At 33.5% G+C, this 6,000-nt stretch overlaps 1 pseudogene; it reads right to left on the bottom strand.

Moving 5' to 3' along the window:
- Window positions 1-3,768: 3,768 nt before the first annotated feature.
- On the bottom strand, window positions 3,769-5,167 carry LOC108325657 (uncharacterized; annotated as a pseudogene).
- Window positions 5,168-6,000: the final 833 nt, after the last annotated feature.

Here is a 6,000-nt window from a genome sequence, read left to right as displayed (position 1 = left end):
TTTTCAACTTACGCAGAAACCGAATTTAATTTATAAAGAATATTTTTCTATCTAAAATTACTTTTGAAATTTCCTTGAACACCTATAACATATCTTCTTGTTGCATTGAGATAACTCTTTTTTAATAAATACTGTGTTTAACATTTATATTAGCTAAATCAGTTAAGATATCACTAGTGGAAAATAGGTGTATTAAATTGGTTTTAGAGCACAATTTATATCGATTTCACAATTTATCTAAATGTATTGATGTAATATGTAAAAAATATATGAGATTGGTTATCCAATTGATTTAATATATATTCATATTAGATTAAATTTGGAACAATCGATCTAATATATTTAACTGAAAATGAAAAAAAAAATAGTACTCCAGCGATTTATTACAAATTTGGTTTATGAGTTGTGTTTTTACATGTTGTTGGTGATGACGTGTGAAGCTTTGAAAACGTTTGCGATGGTGAGGCACATTGGCGGACAATGGCAATAGCGTTGAGGACAAAGCTAATGTTGTCGCGGTCGTGGAGATATAGCGGTCCAACATTGTTGACGTACAAGAAAGAGTTGCATTGAAAGAAAAGGTTTTGGGTCATGAAAAATGTTGGAAGTTTCACATCGACTAGAGATAAGGTCAAATTATAATATATATAAGTAAGGTGCAAACCTCATCTTACAAGCCGGTTTTGTGGGGTTGAGTTAGGCTTAAAGTCCACTTCTAACATGGTATCATTGTCATGGTTAGAGCCTATCCTAACGACATTTGTTGGTTGGTAGGCATATTGTTCCACCCGCTATCGGACTACCCGTTAAAAATGTCTAATCTCACGCTCGAGATGTATATACCTCGGCGTGAGGGGTGTGTTGAAAGTCCCACATTGACTAGAGATAAGGCCAATTCTTAGTTTATAAGTGGGTGCAAACTTCACCCTACAAGCCGGTTTTGTGGGGTTGAGTTAGGCTCAAAACTCACTTACTAACATGGTATTGCTGCATTACATTGATACCTTAACAACTGACTTAATAGTTTGTTTTAATATATCTATTTTGCACTAATGTATATAAACCAATATCAAATAAAATATAGTTCAAAATCAAATACACATACCAATTGTTCTTCAAAAATATAACATCTTAAAAGGAAAAATGAGGATTTTAAATAAATTATATATACATATATCATATTATATCTTCAATTGCTCTCGCTCTCTAACAGATTAAATATTGTCCATATTATTCTTGCTCACACATAATATACAATCATAACAAATGGGAAAATAATAGACCAATAACCAAAAACTAGATAAGCTAATCTAATTAAAACAATTCATATTGCTCAAACTAAAACAAACTATAGTAACATTATTATTATTCAACTCAATTATAAACTATCGTACAATCAACTATATGTCAAGGTCGAACAATCTTCCTTTCATAGAGCATGACAAGGTAAATTCAATGTTTGTAATTTTGATCAACCACCAAAATATCAAATATAGAACCTCATTCAACTCTCACAACTGGACATCTTCGTTACATGAGAATTATATGGAGTTAGGATAATTGCTTTACAAAATTAAAATCTAAATACATTAACACAAGAACAAAATAGTATTTCCTCCTTGTAAATTTATACAATATCGACATCCATACAATCAATCATAACAAAATTCTCGACATTTCAATTACATAGAGTTCATACAAGATGTTTATCTTTTCAATCATCACTTAAATTCAATTTAAAACATTTCATACTCAAATCCTTTTCAAAACTAAAATAAACATTCTACTTGAAAATCTTTTTTCTCAGCCACGCCATGACTCACTTAGCAAGCAGATACTGAAAGAAATTCCTCTAAATATTTCCTCAACGAGCATATCTCTCTCAACGAATAAGACCATTAGACGAAATTTGGAAATTTCACCCAATGTGTCTTATCTTACCTGTTGAGATGACACACCCCTACTTCTTGACTTTCATAAAATACCTCTCGCTTAACGAGGACATCACTCGCCCAAGAGACTTTTCCTACCTCTCTTAGTGCACTCGCTCAGTGAGGGAAACACTTGCCCATTAAAGTGAAACACCTGTGAGTTTGCATAATTTAGATATTTGATATGGTCCATCTAGACCTCTAGCCACAATTTTTACCCTAGAAAAACATCAACAAAGTTGTAAAATGTCACATAAGAGACTAAATCAATTAAATTATATCTCTATAAGATCTCTCAAATAACCACATATAACCAACACAAAATAGTTTTAACCATCTCTAATATACATACTTCAGGAAATTAACCAAACAAAATTAATCAAAGGCAAATATCACGAAATTAACTCATAATCATCAAGTCACCTTATATATTCATCTCATGTTTCAATTGATACTAGAATTTCATAAAACAAAAGCGTCCATTACCTTAGATGAAGAGTCTTTACTCATAGAGACTCCACACAAGCTTAAACTCTCGGGTTGCTCGAACTATACAAAAATAGTTTAGATTAATGATCTGAACACATTTTCAAGATCACAAAAGAATAAAGATCAAATAAAATTTTCTAAAACCACGTGTAATGCCTTAACAAGATAATGCAACAAAAAATGAACTAAAAAAAATAAAAATAAGATAATGCAACAAAAATTATAATGAACTAAAAAAATAAAAAGATAACTTATTTTATGTATAAATTTAATCGAGGAATTTATTGTTCTTGATCTTAGAAGTGTTAAGATGTGTTGAATCTTTAAATAGATGAAAGAAAGGATCATAATCTTTAAAAAAATGTAGAAGAGTTTTAAAAAGAATGTTTTAGAGGGATAATTATTTTTGTAAAATAAAGCTTGTTTAAATAAAATTTTATTTAAAATTTTAACTTTTTAATAATTAAAAAATACGAATATCATTTGTAATTTTTTTATATTCTTAACCTATTTTCTAAAACTTCACACTATGTTTTTTAACACTAGCCAAATTACTTATCAAGATGCAATATATTATGCAATATATCATCTTACTTTTATTATTTTTGTATGAATCAACGCGTTACAATGTATTGCCTGGTTAAATTAATCATCCAGTCATTTTTTTAATTAGTTGTTTATCATAATTTTGTCCGATTGAAGGGTAATTACTGTTTTTTTTAAAAGAGATATATAGTCTCAAAAAAATTGACAAAACACATGGAATACAGTTAAGTTTTATATGCTTTCTAATTGAATTTTTCCAATTTTTATTAACCATAAATATGAAATTGAAACTTAATTGTTCGTTTGAATACATATAATTCACTCAGAACGTTCACAAAACACACACAAACAAATAACTTCTTTTGATTAAAGTTTTTAGGGTTAAATATGTTTTTAGACCCTGAACTATCAAGCGATTTTGGTTTTAGTCCCTACTCAGAACTTTGATGGTTTTTAGTCCTTATTGTTTTGAAACTCTGAGTAATAGTCCTTAAAATTGGACGGTGTTAAGTTTCAGTGGATGTGGCAAACAGCGTTGCCACGTGATCACTGATCTGCTCTATTCTCTGTTTGCCACGTTGGATGTTTAAGTGTTTGAACTGAGATTAAGTTAGTTAACCACTTCGTGATTTTTTATAAATCAGATTTGAAGAAGTTGGGTTCTTCTTCGTGGCTGCAGCTGGTTGCTGTTACAATAAACTCGACCAGACATAAATCAGTTTGAACATTTTTCAAACGCAAACTCAAGCACAAATACAGAGGCACTCAGTCTCACCAAAATCTAAAAGAGAGGAATGAGAAAGACAAAAATTAGATCTTACATCAAACTTACTATTACAGTAAACTCGACCAGGCATAAATCAGTTTTCACAGTAAATTTTTCAAACGCAAACTCAAGCACAAATACAGAGGCACTCGGTCTCACCAAAATCTAAAAGACGGGAATGAGTAACACATCAGATACAACCTACCAATCCATTATCTCGTTACTGTTGTTGGTTTGGAGGGTTTGGGGGAGGAGGCATGCCAGGTCGAGGAGGACCAAACACCGGAACACCGCTGCCAGGTGGTGGGGGCATGCCGGGGCGAGGTGGAGGAGGCGCAGGCATACCAGGGCGCGGAGGAGCCGGAGGTCCTCTCACCATCTGTCTCGGAGGAGGAGGTCCCATGGGGCGCTGTCCAAACTGCGGGGGAGGAACGGAGAACTGAGGTGGACCGCCACCAGGTCTTGGAGGAACAAATTGTCCGGGTGGCATCGGAGGAGGCGGACCCCTGGCCATGGGGGAGGAGCGAATTGCCCTGGCATCTGCCCCGGTGGACACATAACCGGCGGACCGCCAGGATACGGCGGCGCATTGAGCTGCGGTGGACGCGAGATCTGCGGCTGCATCATGCCCGGGGCAGGGCCGCCAACACCGCGAACTGGGCCGGCGAGACCAGGCTGGGCCTGGACAACGGGAGCGGGAGGAATGCCTCTTCCGGCGGCACGACCGATGTCGGGGCCAGCGAGTGCGGCGGCACTGACGACCTTTGAGCGGGACTCTTCCGGCGGAGGTGGTCCCTCGACGGTCATGGAGATGACCTCCTCGCCGCGGAGGAGTACAAGACCGAGCGTGCGGCGGTCCTCACGGTCACGGAGAAGAACCCAACTTCTTCAAATCTGATTTATAAAAGATCACGAAGTGGTTAACTAACTTAATCTCAGTTCAAACACTTAAACATCCAACGTGGCAGACAGAGAATAGAGCAGATCAGTGATCACGTGGCAACGCCGTTTGCCACATTCACTGAAACTTAACACCGTCCAATTTTAAGGACTATTACTCAGAGTTTCAAAACAATAAAAACTAAAAACCATCAAAGTTCTGAATAGGGACTAAAACCAAAATCGCTTGATAGTTCAGGAACTAAAAACATATTTAACTCAAGTTTTTATTCCCCTTTAAATTCCTTTATATTTGTTGAAATTCCACTATGTTAGGAACATAGAAGAAATGCATGTTTATTTGAAAACAGATGTTAGGAGTACAATCATACAAATTTTATAGACAACATAAAAGGTTTTATATGATACATACAGGACCCTACAACGGTAATTTAAACTTTTCTCAAGTCTGAGGATGCACGAAGAAAATACGAAGGTAATAAAAAAAATACCTTGTATTTTTCTTTTGGGCCTCATCAACCCCATAAGCCCACATAATAATGATATATCCCAAAGGGACTTTCTTCCTGTATCTCCAATTTTTCTTTTTACACATCTAAATTTTACTATGTCAAATATGTCCCATCCAAATATATCTATAATATATTAAATTAATTAGGTAAATACTAATTGCTCCTTATCAAACATATTTATTCAAATCCTCACACCCCTAAATTATTTTCACATTTAGAAAAAAACACGTTTTCTCTCTCCTTCAACTTCAACTTGTGCTTTATTATTATTTTTTAACAGCTCAGTTTTTTCCTTCATTTTCGTTCATTTTTATTTTAAACTTTTTCTATTTTTATTCATCTTCGTTTGAAATAAGTACACATGTTCGTTTTATTCTTCTTCATTTCTATATTTTGTTATATGAATGGAATTTGATATTTATTTTTATTATATTTTACATGTACTGGAATTTGAAATCCAGTTTGTAAAAATATTCATCAAATTTTGAAAATTGTGAAATGAATAGTTTCAGTAATTCCAAATTTAGAAATCCGATTCAGAGAAACACCTAATTTTGAAATGAACCATTTAGTAAAGCACCAAATTTTCAAATTCAATTAAATAACTTACATAATTTCAAAATCTAGTTAAAGATACTATGGATTTCAAAATCATGAAAGAATTCTTTCCAAATTTTGAAAATTTAACTTTATTATGTGACAAAGTAATTATAAATCATAAAAGGATAAATTTAAAAACGAGAAAAATAGTGTAAAAGAAAACTAATACTTTAAAAATAAGTTAATTATTAATATCTTATTAAATCACCAAATAATTTGAAATTATGAAAAAGAAAAATTAAGAATGACAAAAAAA

The sequence above is a fragment of the Vigna angularis genome, chromosome 1, assembly GCF_016808095.1.
Source record: "Vigna angularis cultivar LongXiaoDou No.4 chromosome 1, ASM1680809v1, whole genome shotgun sequence".
NCBI lineage: Eukaryota > Viridiplantae > Streptophyta > Magnoliopsida > Fabales > Fabaceae > Vigna > Vigna angularis.
Note: the sequence above shows the minus strand (reverse complement) of the source record. Positions and strands in the feature narration are given on the sequence as shown.